Source organism: Ctenopharyngodon idella, chromosome 12 (assembly GCF_019924925.1).
Source record: "Ctenopharyngodon idella isolate HZGC_01 chromosome 12, HZGC01, whole genome shotgun sequence".
NCBI lineage: Eukaryota > Metazoa > Chordata > Actinopteri > Cypriniformes > Xenocyprididae > Ctenopharyngodon > Ctenopharyngodon idella.
In genome coordinates, this window is record NC_067231.1 from 26,651,597 (window position 1) to 26,667,560 (window position 15,964).

The window sequence follows — 15,964 nt, forward strand, 5'->3', positions numbered from 1 at the left end:
CATTGTAACCTTTAAAATTATAGTAATGTGCAAGAAAGGGCTCCAGTATATAGTTTACAGCATTAGCTGAGATAATTGAATTTATTTAAAGAGAGACACACAATTTGTTCAATAAACCACTGTTTAATAAAAAAAAGAAGAAAAAGGAAGTAATTTTATGTTTAGTTTTCTCCCCCCTGCTTAACCGAAACCCGTACCGTAGCCTGACTTCAATACCGAGGTATACCAAATCATCATGTTTGTGTACCATTACACCCCTAATATTGCAATGGTGTAAAATAAAACACTCATTTTGTAGTAAAACGAACAAAAACCCGAACAAACGAACGAATAGACATTCTTTTTCTTTGTGATTTAATAATTCACGCATCAGAAGGTATATTATTTAATTATTGCAATCTGAACAATGTTTATCTGCACAAAAACGATGAGGAACAATTAGGGCAACTGCATTAAACTTAACACAAAAAATACTATATAAAATACTAATAAAACAAGAAAATACACATTCATATAATGAATTTGCACATGAATTTTTACTATTTTGAACTAGATTTTTGACACAAAAAAAGAAAACATAAATTAATCTCTGTACAGGAACTCAACAGTTCAGAGGTAAAAGCTACTCTGTTTGGAAAACAGCTGAGCTACTAAAAAATGTAGTAAAGTTAGTAGCATCCCTACTTTTAGATTGTTACTCCCAACACTGATGGGAACACAGCGGTTGTATGGAAAGAGAATACATGTTTGAACTATGGAGCTGGTCCCTGCATCTGAGAGTTTGAAGTCTGGCTTCAGACTCTTAACAAGCGAGGAACGGCAGTCCAGTCGTGCCTCTTAATTTGGAACTGGATATCCCCAGGCCCCAGTGAATGTGGGCTTCAGAATTGGGAGCAGAGCGATTGAAATGTGGTGGAAGTGAAGCCTGGTCTATCTGCAGAATCTAAAACATCCAGGGCTGAGCCAGAAATCTGGGCTACCTACATCCAGTGCATCAGGGATAACGTCCAATTCCAAAGTGCATAAATTCATTTTAATGATGGCTTTGCTGGGAAGTGATTTGATCATGACATGCATATTTTGGAGGTAGGGGCACATGGAAGGAAAAGGATTAAGGGAAGGTTTTTTTTTTTTTTTTATTTTTGGCCTATAACTGTACAGAAGGAGCAAAGCAGATTAGAGGATATAAAACATATCCTTTTAAAAATATAATAAAGATGATTTAGACAAGTTATTTAACCTGTTGATCTCAAACATAGGCCTGGCTTGACTGAAAATAAAATGGTTCATGAGCTCTCCATTTATTCAGAATGATGAAAGTTCACTAAGAAATTTAACTACTTTATTTGTAGCCAATGCCTGCTGTGTCTCCTAGACAGAAATAAAAATATAGAACTTTGCTGATTTTCAGATGGAAAAAAAGCTCTCCTGAAGAAAAAGATCCCAGTAATCTCACGTGTCTCCTCTATAGAGTTTCAGATGTCTCAAACTGTCCTCAGATTTGCCATGATGCCACAATCAAAATCCATATATTTCAATATGAACTTTTTTTTTTTTTTTTTTACATTTAGGAGAAATATCTGAGACAAAGTCGATACCTACATGAAATACAGCTGGTTTCCTGAGCCTTGAAAGAGCAACCTCTGAGCATCAAATCTTTCCTTTGGCTGTCTGTCTCACTCTTTCGCACATGGTCTGTTTCTCCTCAGAAGTGTTCGTATAATTTCTCCTTACCACTGTACACTGAGTTTAAAATGTTAGGACTTCAAAAGCACGATGGCAGGGGCCTATAGTTATGGAGAGAATTATCAAGGAAATAGTGAGAATTTGAAGGAGGAGAAGCGTAATTGGTAGGTTTTTACCTCCTTGACTTGCTAGCGAGTATCAGACGGACGGTCTGGATAAAAAGAAGTCTTGTAATAAGTAATGCTGATGTTCAGATGGTCTCTCATCTTTGTGATTAAACACAGGCACAGGAGTGTGTGAGAGAGAACCGCTCATTAACTGACAGGTTTAAAGGGAAACACACCTCACACACACTAAAACATGCAAAAGAACGGAGTAATGAGGAGGTCTTGATGAAATACAGCTAGGAACAAATCTTTACCAGCCGACGTGGGTGACATGCCATTGCCACCCTCAGTTAGCGTCATATGAGCGCTATGACTAAGTTTATATAACACTGTTACCATGATGTACATTTATGAAATTATGATATAAAACTATGATGTACGATTTGGGCCATACTGCTCACCCCTTTTTGATAGACCACTGTCAAATATGTGATTGAAAAAAATGGAAATGTTATTAGATGTTTAACCTAATTGTATTTATTTTATTTATTTTTTTTACCCCAAAACATTGTCATTCCTGCTGCAGAACCTTTGTCTTTGTAACTTTCAAAACTAAATGCACTAAATATTTGTTCAAACTTAAATTGAGGTAAACTTTTCTACACAATTAAAGTTTGTACATCAAGAGACAAGTCCATTCAAGCAAACAATGTTTTGTTGAACAAAGTTAGGGCTGCACACGATATATCGAAATATCACAAATGTACATATCACGATAAGCATATCGCAACGGCTTGCAGTAACGGCGTGATTTTAATACTCCAAGATTACAAAAAGTCCAAGTTTTAGGTTGACGCAGACAGCAGAGAGTAGACTGGACACATGTGACATGCTTAATGCTATTAAATGCAACAAGCGAAGTACTCACGCGCACAGAAAGCCGCCTCTCAGACAGCTCGTGATGCCGAATTCAGATCTCTTCTGCAGTTTATATGACCAAATACACACAAAATTATGTCAATCTGCCCATCTTGGTGACTATTCTCATAAACACAGTCATTTATGTCTTAAGTGGAGTAAACAGTTGAGAAAGAAAATGAATGTGTAACAATTTATATTGGATCCGTGTAGCTCTTAAAGTGACAGCAGCCTAAAAAACCTGCTTCTGTCTGTATGCTTAAAGGGATAGTTCACCCAAAAATGAAATTTCTGTCATTATTTACTCACCCTCAAGTTCCAAATCTGTATGAATTCTGTTGAACACAAAAGAATATATTTTGAAAAATGTTGGTAATCAAACAGTTGCCTGTAGCCATTTACTTCCATAGTATTCGAAAATCCGAAAAAAAGGCTACCGTCAACAGTACCGAATGTTTGCACTGTTGCTTTCCCTCTAAAGTGACATCACTTCCTGGATAATGATGTCACAAGGAAGTGGATTTTGTCATTTAAAGGTATATCACAGAAGATTTAACAGATGGAAATTGATAAGGACACTTGATAACCAACTCAGCTGAATCAGCTGATCACCAATTAAAACAATATTCCCAAGAAATCATGTTTTGTTTCAAACATTTAGTTTGGAAATGAAGAAATGCCTGGACCAATTCTTAATGAATGGACAGTTTTGCAAATGTACTACATATAATACGACTTAAATTAACTGCTTGTATTCAGGTCAAAATGATTATTTAAAATGACTGAATCAATATTATGTTTAATGAAAGCCCTTTAATGGTCCAGATCAGGTAGGAATAGCTCTGTAAGTTATTAATGTATACAGCACACATGAAACCAAAAAGGCAAAGGAAAGTGATTTAGGAAACACTCAACAAATCACGTTCCTCCACTGGCTTCTATTTAGCTGAAATAGAGCTGGGAGTTGTGGTATCATGGTAATTCTGCACTCAATATAAAAACGCTTGGTTTTCAACTGCACTGCAGATTTGAGCTATCCATCAGGCCTCAAAACAGAACAAACTCGCTGTCACAACATGCAGACGTACTTCCCAATGAGGGACTCTGACCGCTGCGGTCAGGTTTTTTCTGTGACGTGCTGAGTTATGATTGTTCTCAACAAGCCATTTTTCTCTCCTGCGTTCCACGGCAACCATCACAAACTACCCGCCGTGTCGCCGTCAACAACAAAGCTTGGGGAAGGAATGATGTGTAGCTATTTGTTTTGCAAGGAAATGAAATATTTATCGTCAGCGAACACCTACCAGGAACAGAGAGCGGACAGGCAAAGGCTCATCTCTGGACCCTGTGGCAGTACGTCTCCTTTGGGGCAGAGAGATGGGCCTTGTTCCTGCTGGGATCTACCTCCACTTTTCAGTCTGGATTTCAAAGCCTTTAAAAACTGCAAAGAAAAAGGTTCTGATGTCCCAGGAAGAGAAATAGAATGAGAAACAGGGGTTGGCTCAGTGGTTCTGGTGTCGAGTCAATTACCATCTGGGCCAAACGGCTGATCTCTGCTCGAAATCAACACCTCATAACAGCCGCTGTCCAGCTCAAGAGTTCTAGAGTCATGTGCTGTGCCATATTAATTCATGCAAAGCCATTTCATTTAATCGTCTTACATATATCCAGTACACACACTCAGAGTACTGTTTAAAAGTTTGGGATCAATAAGATTTTTGTTTTTTAATGATGTTGAAAGAAGTCTCTTATGCCTAAAAAATACATTTATTTGATCAAAAATACTTAAAAAAAAAAAAATAAAAAATAATAATAATAATAAATTTTAATTTTTTCTTATTTATTTTGAAAATATAATTTATTCCTCAGATGGCATTACTCCAGACTTCAGTATCACGATCCTTCAGAAATCATTCTAATACGCCAATTTGGTGCTCAAGATACAGTTAGATTGCAAACAGTTGTGTGTATATATATGTATATAATTACCACTATAAGAGCCAGCGGCAAATCCCCGAAGCACTGGCCGAGATTAAGCTGTTCTCGGCGGGTACACGAGCACTGAACGGCTGCTGACAGCCTGGAGCTTGTAAAGTAGGCGCTATGATTAAATATGAGTCACATATTTCAGGTCTAAACAACTACATTATCGCCTAAAAAACTCTTAAAGCTACAGTTTGTGGTACAACAAGTGTAGTATTTGCAAGAAAATACGGTGGATTTGCTCGGCCGCCATGACAGTTTGCTTCAGACAGAGTGATACAAACGGTGAAAAGGTAGGAGTGCTGTTATCACTAGAATATCACACAGCTCTCAGCCAATCAGATTCGAGAACCAGAAAGAACTGTCTGTATATATATATATATATATATATATATATATATATATATACATATATATACACACACATATACATGCATTTATTGGTTTTGAATTGCCAGTTCCCATCCCTAATAATAACTTGGTCAAAAGTTACAATTGCCAAAATGATGCAAAATGCAAAAAAAAAAAAAAAAAAAATCTTTACATCATTAATACATATATAATTTGCTGTTATAATAGACCTTATTCACAGCAGCGCCATCTTTGATTTTTAACGGCAATGAAAGCAAGGCCGTGAGGGATGGACATACATCTCCTCAGTGGGCTGTACTGTTATTTAATGTGTTTTTGGATTGTTCTGCTGACGAAACACTGCAAAAATAGCTTTCCAAGAGATTTCAGTAGACAAAAAACTCCTGACAACATGAGCTGTGGAAAATTATAAGTGATCTAGGAGCTTTATACAACTTTTTTACAGTGGATGCCATTGAAAAGTGAGAAGTCTATCCCTCACAGCCTCGCTTTCATACCTGTCCTGACGCTGCTCTGAATAGGGCCTATGGGCCTCAAATATTTAAAAACATTTTCTTTTAAAAGAAAAGGAAAAAGCAAGACTGACGTGCCGAGTGAAAGCGATAGAGGATTTCTGAAGGAGAGAAGATGAACTAGAATACTTTAAATTTGACATGTGGATCCCACAAACAAGCTTTTGTGGGTTTACCAATTGAGATGCTTCTGTAAAAGTGTGCTGAAGGGAGCATGCGTGTTTTAAAACCCATCTAGACCACTGCAGACAGAATGATCCAAGGCAAATACACTACTATTAATATTTGAGACTGTCACTAGATCCATCTTTCCATATGACGTGCAAGCATTAGCGCAGGTACGGCCTTCAAAAAAATACAGCATTAATACACATTGTGATTTGGTTTTGGGCTCTCGAAAGGTCTGGGTCAGGCCAATGTAAGCAGCTCTGGGTAAATCTGTATGTCAGAGCGGCCGTGTAAGTCCAAGGCCACAGAACTGACATTTGACGTACGTTTAGAGATTTGTACGGGCTTCTGGTCCGTTGAGGTGCGGCCCAGGACTGCTTCCCATTGGTGGCTTGACCCTGCTGCTCTGCCTGGTGTTAAGACATGAACCAGAGTTTGGGGTCTGGACCCCTGAGTGTCAGAGAACGCCGCACCGCTCACACACACACACACACACCTCTGGAGGAAAAAGTGTTAGCATACTTATAAATCATTCAGAATATCAGTCTTGAGGTGTTGAATAAGAGATTTAAACTTTTCTCCTATGTAAATGATGATCTTAGAATAGACTATATGTCTGAAATATTACACAGGCAGCTCATTTCTATAGGATACGTTCATTTTATTGTGTAAAGTGTTGGTGTTGGGGAAGCTACTTTTAAAAGTGACATGCTGCATTATTGATATTTGAAAATTGAAAGCAATGTGACTATATTTTGCATTAAAACATGTAGACTATACACGCTAAAAAATGCTGGGTTAAAAACAACCCAAGTTGGGTTGAGAATGGACAAAGCCAGCAATTGGGTTGTTTTAACCCAGCGGTTGGGTTAAATGTTTGCCCAACCTGCTGGGTAGTTTTATTTAACTCAACTATTGTTTAAAAATAACTGTATTACTTGGTTAAAATGAACCTAAAATATGTTGGAAATTAAAATGTATTAATATGTTTAATAAATGAACATTTATTAATAAGTTAAATGAATGATAATTAAACAAGCATTTATTAAATGGCTTATTAATAAATGTTCACCTTTTGATTATTATTGTTGCCTCTAGTAATTATGTGTCTGATTTTTAATTTCAACCTATTTTGGGTTCATTTTAAGCCAGCCATTTAGTAATTTTTTAACAATAGTTGAGTTAAATAAAACTACCCAGCACGTTGGTCAAAAATTTAACCCAACTGCTGGGTTAAAACAACCCAATCGCTGGGTTTGTCCATTTTCAAACCAACTTGGGTTGTTTTTAATCCAGCATTTTTTTAGACTTACATTAAAGGTCAAAACTTGTTACTTAGAAAAAATATTCAAGTCAAATTATTACTAGTCGTAATGTGTAACCAACACAAGGGATGGTAAAATAAATACAATATAATAATCACACCCATTTAGATTCAAGTCACGAACTATCACAAGTAGTCCCAAAAGGGTTCAACTGAAACGGTTGCAGTTTTACAGTTCTTTCGACCATGTCATTGTCCCCTTATTAATGGCCAGTGTTTCAATGAGGCTTCTAGAGCTGTGGTGAGCAGTGGTGGGATGTCTGGTTCTGGTTAGCCAAATTCATTGTCCAGCAAGGATCATGAAAGTTAGACCAGAAGTGGGCGTCGGGTAAAAAGCAGCTGCTATCCCCAGACCTACAGGAAACGTCTGTGGGTGTTAACCTTGTCAGAAACTGTTGGCCTGCATGCTGTCTCTCCAACCTCTGCCAAACAGCAGGTAGAGGAGAGAACTGTAAAAGTCATTCTGCTCTCAGAGATGGACTCAGTGCCTCTAATAGGCCAGAATAAAACATAAGCACCTTATTAAGACCAGCTTCATTACATAGGCCTGCTTTTTATGACTGGACTGATGTGATCGCAATTACTGCTTGAATTCGAGAACACCTGGAAGCGTCGGGTAGGAGGAGGGCGAAACAGCGGTTAGAGCTTTCCGAGGCTTGTTTAGTTTCAGTTTTATGGCTTTTAAAGAGAGGAGACCTGACGTTAACCTCCAGCAAGTACATGCTATTGATGTGAAGCAGCTTGGAGAAGCCACACAAGAAATGTGTGAAAACTCACATTTCTCGCTTTCCAGATTGCCTTTTCCGCTCGACCCAAGTAAGGTCTTCAAGCTCAACTAGACGAAAGCCTGGCAAATTAATATCTTTACACTTCATCATTGCATTTATTCTTAAGATGAGCAGACACAAGAATGTCATACCAGATGGATTTTCTTTGAGCGATTATCTGATCCAAGGGTGTCAGTTTAAAATCAAATAGCCAATAGCTAATTGGTATTGATTTAAAATGCTTAAAGACATTTAGAACCAGTGGTGTAACTATAAAAATCATTTTATTTAATTGAAATAGGCCTAAAAATATATATAATAAATATTAGATGAAATATATATATATATATATATATATATATATATATATATATATATATATATATATATATATATATATACACACATACACAGAGAGAGAGAGAGAGAGAGAGAGAGACTAAAACTAAAGCCAATTAAAAATATTAATAAATAAATATATTACTAAATAATACTAACAGCCAATTTGATTAATTTGAGTTTCAATGCAATAGCATGGTATTTTGAGTCTTTTTTACACTGGGTTAAAAACAACCCAAGTTGGGTTAAATATGGACAAACCCAGCGATTGGGTTGTTGTAACCCAGCGACTGGGTTAAATGTTTGCCCAATGTGCTGGGCAGTTTTATGTAACCCAAATATTGTTTAAGAATTACTATATGGCTGGCTTAAAATGAAGCCAAAATAGGTTGGAAATTAAAAATCAGACACATAATTACTAGAGGCAACAATAATAAAACAACCCATTCAATGGGTTAAAACAACCCAATTGCTTGGTTTGTCCATTTTCAACCCAACTTGGGTTGTGTTTAACCCAGCATTTTTTAGAGTGTATAGAAACATATTGATCTAAACCAAAGAAATAGTGTTTTGTTTAAATAATAAATCATACAATCTGATGATTATCTTAGTGTTGCTCTACTCAAGCAACATGAACACAAACATTGCGAAAAAAAGGAATAAATAAACAACAACAAATGACGAAAAAATAAAAAAATGTATGTGCAAAAAATGATCAGGTCCTACTGTACAAGTTCAAGGGCAAAGAAACAACAGAAACAAATCATGATGCAGAGGTGTAGAGTGTGTGTGCGCGTCCATGTGTGAGTAAAAAGTGAATAAACAACATGCCTGTACTCTATTCGATCTGTTTAAGCCATTATAAAGCATGAATGCTAAACCCATTAGAGAGAGAGGCAGAAAAGAATAATTGTACTTCTATTCAGGCCCGTGATGGTTCGTCCCTCTCCAACATCAAAGTGATCATGATTGAGTCAGTCTCATCGTGGCGTTTTTCCCCCTGTCGATAAATCTACCTGGAGAAGTTCTTTTGAATGCGCGTGTATTTGATCTCGTATGCAGGCGACACATGTCACAGTAGGTTTCTCCCATAGTTCATAGTCTTTCATAGCCTGCCATGTGGGCAAAACTTGATTTCTTTTGGCACCAGGGCAAAACAGCTAGTGCAGATTTCAATAGCGGTGTAGCTTAGCATGCAGCGTAGCTGCTGGAAACCCCATTTGTTTTTCAGGACAACTGTACAGTAATCCAAACCAACTCTCTCTCAGCACAATACGACCAGCCGCCCCGCAGCACTCAAAGCCCCATCACGCAGACATGCAGATATTGTTAAGTGCATGTTTGCACAACTTTTTTTTGTAGTGCTTTATACTTATTTGTCTTTGCATTTTATAAAATAAGCTTCTGATGGTATCAGAATAAAGATTCTAAAAGGGAATTCTCTAAAAATGAATTAGTAAAGCATAAGCAGAATGCATTTCTGTGTAAACTAATGCAATAATTTACAGTGCGTTCGATTCAATACAAAAAAAAATTATGATATTTTAAAGGTTCCTAATTTTGTTTTGGAGGTCTCCTAGGTTTCACTTTATTTCGATGGTCCACTTTAGACATTCTAACTATAAGTGACTTGCAACTACATGTCAATTAACTCTCATTAGACTGTAGTAGATGGTTAGATTCAGGTTAGTAGAATAAGTTGACATGTACTTGCAAAGTTACTTATAGGGCCCTATTTTAATGATCTAAGCACATGGTCTAAAGCGCATGGCGCAGGTGCACTTAGGGTGTGTACGAATCCACTTTTGCAAGTTTAACGACGGAAAAAATGGTCGGCGTGCCAGGCGCATGGTCCAAAAGGCTTGTACCTAGTCTCTTAATGAGTCATGGGTGTGTTTTGGGCGTTAACGTAATAAACCAATCAGAGTCTCATCTCCCATTCCCTTTAAAAGCCATGGCGGATTGCTATTAACATTGCAGAATATAAACACCCTCAACCATGTTGGTCAATGGCGCAGTCATTTTCTGTTGCCTCAAAATAGCAACACGCCAACAATGCACCTGAACACATTGTTTTCAGACCAGCACGGCCATTGGCGAACAGATGGACGTGAGTGCATTTTCTATTTAAACAACGTGAGCGCTGGACGTGAAAATGATAACTGCGTCGGGCTGAAACTAGCAAGAACACTCAAAGAGTCTGAAAACGGTTTGTTCGAAGATTCAGTCTCTCTAAACCCCTCCTTTCCGGGAGCCTGCTCTGCTCTGATTGGTCAGATGACCCAGTCTGTTATGATTGGTCTACCGCTTACAGTGTGTGTCAGAAACGAAACGCCTATTACTATACCTGAATTTCAGCTCTGGAGGAATAGCAGAGCTGAAAACAGCATCTTCTCAACATGTCGACAACACGAACCAAACTCAGTCTCAACTACAACTACAGTGTTTGAGAGTCAAAGTAGACATTCACAGGCAGCCATTATGCAAATTTGTTACATTGTTACGTATGTAACAGGAAGTGAGACTGGAATTGCTGACGACTCGTTTCAGCAGTTCAGAAACAATTCTTTCTTTTAGGAGACAGTAGTTTTATTTGTCGTGCACTTTGATCTTTAAAACTTTGCAGAGTTTTTAAATATACAAACAGCTATATTACACCTGAAAAAGTATAATGGGGCTCTACTTTAATATTTAGAGTACATGGGATTTGCTCTGCTCCCTGTTAATATATCAAAATGATTCATATATTGCGTAATTATTCATATATGACAGGTTAAGTGTTCTGTCTTCAAAAGCTGAAAAGATATTAATGTTTGTTTAGTCTTGATCACATGTGTCTGTATTTTGTATTCATGTGTAGATTCATTATGCGGCAGCGAGACTCTAAATGAAACCTTCATCACAATTCACTGAGGACAACAGCAGTCTGCTTATGTGGACTGTCACACGGGTGACAGCACGTCAGGATGGATTGACAGCTATAATTACACATATCACTCAAGCCACAACACCTGAAATTAAGCAGACACTTAGTAATGAGCAATCTGGACCCGATCCTGTTCTGACAATTCATTTCGCTGCCGTGGCAGTTTTAACCAAAGGGAAAAAGTGTCATTCAATGCAAAACTGACAGTTACCAAACATTCAGAGCTGCTCTGAGGAACAATAAAACATCAGAAATGACAACAAATGTAATTTATGCTAATTGCTTATTTTTCATAATAATAGAAAATGTTTATGAGTGAATAAAAATGTTTGTAAGTGAAAAAGTATTAAATATTAATAACATTTTTATGAGTGTTCAAAAGTTTTGGGTCAGAAAGATTTTAATAGAAAGAAATTATTATTTTTATTCAGCAAGAATGCATTAAATTGATCAAAAGTGAATGTAAATACACTTATAATATTACAAAAGACTTCTATTTCAAATAAATGCTGCTCTTTTTTAACTTTATATTCCTCAGAAATCCTGAAAATAAATATCATGGTTTCAATAAAAAATATTAAGCAGCACAACTGTTTTCAACATTGATAATAATAATAATAATAATAATAATAATAATAAATGTTTCTTGAGCAGCAAATCAGCATATTAGAATGATATCTGAAGGGTCACATGACACTGAAGACTGATGCTGAAAATGTATTTGTACTTTGTATTGAACACGTTTACTGGAGAAAACATGTGAAAGCTAGCCCTAATTTTTGATGTTTTTTTTCTCTTCCTTTTCTATTTGAAAATAAACACACTGACTAACTTGACGTTTAATTTTCCTTTCATGCTTAAAGAAACATTTGAAAGCCCTGTCAAAATGTTTGTCCGAAAGTATTTACTCATCCTCATGTTTTTCCAAAACTGAATTCTTAAGAATCCTTAACACTTTCCTCATCATTGATGGAATTTTCCATCAATTATGAGACAACGCTTTCCCGCCATTGACTTTTTTTAAAAAATTTCTGAAATAGTATAGAAGCTTTGGATCAAAACACAAGCAAAAAAGAGCAGAAACAAGCAGTAAAATCACTGCTTATGCACATTGTAGTCTTTAAAGAAAAAAAGAAAACGTGATTTTCTCAGCTTTTTGTACAAAATGTTTGTATTTGTATTTTGTATTTAAGACTTTCAAAAACAAAATATCATGAGAAATGTTTACTGGAGAAAAAGTGTGAAAACTAGCCCTAATTTTTCTGTATAAACGCTGCATTCAACAAACAGCAAAAAAGTACTCAGCAGGCCAGCTTTGCGCTTTTCAACAAATCAAATATATTTGAATATGTTAAAAATGGTCCCTAACAGGAACCTCTAATAGATCAGTGTCCTTAAGACAAAATATATATATAAGACAAATTATTCACGAAAGCTGGGGGGATATTCAGACAGACAGAAACGGGGTCGAGGGAGACTCAAGTTCTCTAAGCCCAGTCTACTGCTGGGTATTAACCAATCAAAGATAGGTTTTTCTCTTCCTCTTCTGTCTCTCCCTACCATTTTTGGCCCGAAAAGGCTGCAGGCTTGAAAATAATCGTAATGAACAATTCAAAAAGAACAATAATGAGCCTTTTATATTCTCTGGCTAAAAAGATTGTAATAATCAGGATAATTATGTTATATTTCTCCAGGTCATCCCTCATTAAGATCAGAGGCGCGAGCTGTGAAACAGCTCAGTGTTAATTTGGTGTCCTCTTTGTAAGAACAAAGTCGTCCTGCGGTCAGGTTAGTCAGAGGACAATCAAACCCAGGCGATGATGATGATGTGGTGAAACCATCCCTGTAGGCGGGCACCATCAGGAGCCAGAGAGACAGAGAGACAGAAAAAAGACACGCTGAATGAGAAGCGGCCGTGAAAATGGAGTGAAGAGCCCAGTGATCCGTCAGAGTGGCAGTGCTAGAGACAACACAACATAATCAGTCATGTCTTTACAAGCAACAAAGTCACGGCAGACGCTACGACAAAATTAGCCGTGATGGCAGAGGTTATGCAATGCTTTTTATGTAAGATTACGTGCTGATGGATGAACTGATCTAATTCTACTCAGTGAAACTAATTGCTGTGAAATTTTAAAGCTTCTGATGATAATGGACTGATTTTTTTGCATTTAAAAAACATTTCTGGCTATTATTATTATTATTTTAAATGATTAATTAGTCGTTTTGGTAACACTTTATTTTGATGATCCCCAACAGATATTGTACTGACTATAAGTAACTTTGCAAGTACATGTCAACTTATTCTACCAACCCAATACCCCTAAAAGTCTACTAATACTCAACTAATACTCTAATGAGATGTAGCTGCAATGTTATGTATATTCAACAGAGGGGACCATCAAAATAAAGTGTAATCATTTTTTTTTTTTTTTGCAAAGACAAGCATTACACTTACATTAAACTGGATGGGTTAAATGCAGAGGACAAATTCCAAGAATGGGTTACTATACTTGGCCTTCACATGTCACTTTCACTTCACTTTAAAGGAGGAGCCCAAACCAAGATGACACCAGTATAGACCTTTTTTTTTTAACTTGGGCCAGTAAGCAACTACCAAGTAAAGCCCTAGCAACCACACATAATACGCTAGCAACAGCATAAATAAACGCTAAAAAGCACTCAGAATACGTAATCTGCATAGCAACTCTTTGGTAATCTCCCACGTCATTCTAGCTGTCATGGTGGCAAGTTTTACATGTTTTTTTGTTATATATTTGTGCTATACAAACATATAAATTAATAAAAACTTTGAAAGGTGCTCAAGAGGCCTACTGTTTTTATTTGTAACCTCATCAATCAAATGTGATTCTGCTAGCTTCTATTTGAAAATAAACACACTGACTAACTTAATGTTTAACTTACCTTTCATGCTTAAAGAAACATTTGAAAGCCGTCAAAATGTTTGTCCAAAAGTATTTACTCACCCTCTTTTAAGTAGAATTTAAGTAGAATCCTTAAAGGGATAGTTCACCCAAAAATGAAAATTTGATGTTTATCTGCTTACCCCCAGGGCATCCAAGATGTAGGTGACTTTGTTTCTTCAGTAGAACACAAATGATGATTTTTAACTCCAACCGTTGCGGTCTGTCAGTCAAATAATGCTTGTCAATGGTAACTCCATCTATAAGAGTCAAAAAAACATGCACAGACAAATCCAAAATTAAACCCTGCGGCTCGTGACAACACATTGATGTCCTAAGACATGAAACGATCGGTTTGTGCGAGAAACCGAACAGTATTTATATCATTTTTCACCTCTACAACACCACTATGTCCAACTGCCTTGTGCATCCGGTTGGTGAGGTCTGAACGCACTCTGACAATGGAAGTGATGTCTCGCACTCATTGAAGTATAAGGGCGAGACATCACTTCTGTCATCAGAACGTGTTTTTAGACCTCACCAACCAGATGCATAAGGCAGTTGGACATAGTGGTGTTTTAGAGGTGAAAAATGATATAAATACTGTTCGGTTTCTCGCACAAACCGTTCGTTTCGTGTCTTAGGACATCAATGTGTCATCACGAGCCGCAGGGTTTAATTTGGATTTGTCTGTGCGTGGTTTTTTTTACTCTTAAAGATGGTGTTCCCATTGACAAGCATTATATGACTGACAGACTGCAACGGTTGGAGTTAAAAATCATCATTTGTGTTCTACTGAAGAAACAAAGTCATCTACATCTTGGATGCCCTGGGGGTAAGCAGATAAACATCAAATTTTCATTTTTGGGTGAACTATCCCTTTAACTCTTTCCCCACCACTGACGGAATTTTCCATCATTTATGAGACAACGCTTTCCGCCATTGGCTTTTTTCCGTGTTTTCACTGTTATACGGTAGGGGGTGCTATTACGCAACTTTTGTAAACAAAACACAGGCAAAAAAGAGAAAACAAGAGCAGAAACAAGCGATAAAAGCACTGCTTATGCACATTGTAGTCTTTGAAAAAAAAAAAAGAAAACATGATTTTCTCAGCTTTTTGTTCAAAATGTTTGTTGTTGTTGTTGTTTAAAAGCGATCCTCTGTTCTTTCTTTTGATATATTGCATGTTCTGATATTCATACAACAAAATATTCTGGGGGCCATGAAAGTTTTGTGAAAATTATCAAAAATGTTGGTGGTGTCTGGCACAAAAAAAAAAAAAGATGGAGGGAAAAGAGTTAAGCAGCTCTTGCCATACAATGGCAATTCGTAGTAACCAGGGTTCGTCAAGCTACTTCACACCCTGGTCAAGAGAATGGATGGGAATCTTGTGAAAACATTGCAATTGGAAAGGCGTGATGAAATTCATTGCTGAAGGCAGGGGCGAATGAGAGAGCGAGAACCGACCAAAACTGACCTCTGTCAGGGCCTGGCAAGACTTCAGCCTCTACCCGGCAGGGCTTCAGATACGGCTGACCCCTGAATTAATCTCTGTTCTGCCTCCATCACACGCACAGCACAACATCCTACTGATGCAATGAAAGCACTTTCTAATAATAAACTGCCTGCAAAAAGAAAAACACATCATAGGGTCATGAGCCCAGGCCTCCGATACCAAACCTTTTGACCAGCAAAATACAAAACCATCTGGAAAACACAACAAAGCCACAAGACAGTAGATGAGTGGTGAGATACGCAGGGAAATGATTTGTTGCTATGTTTGCTCTCCAGATTGAGGATAATATTTCATTTTGCATTTTGGGAATTCAGTAAGTTAATTCAAAGTCATTTTCATATAATTGTTATTTTTAGTGTTATACTATTTACTATTACTATTATTTTCAGTTTATACTATTAAAGTATTCATTAATATTCTTA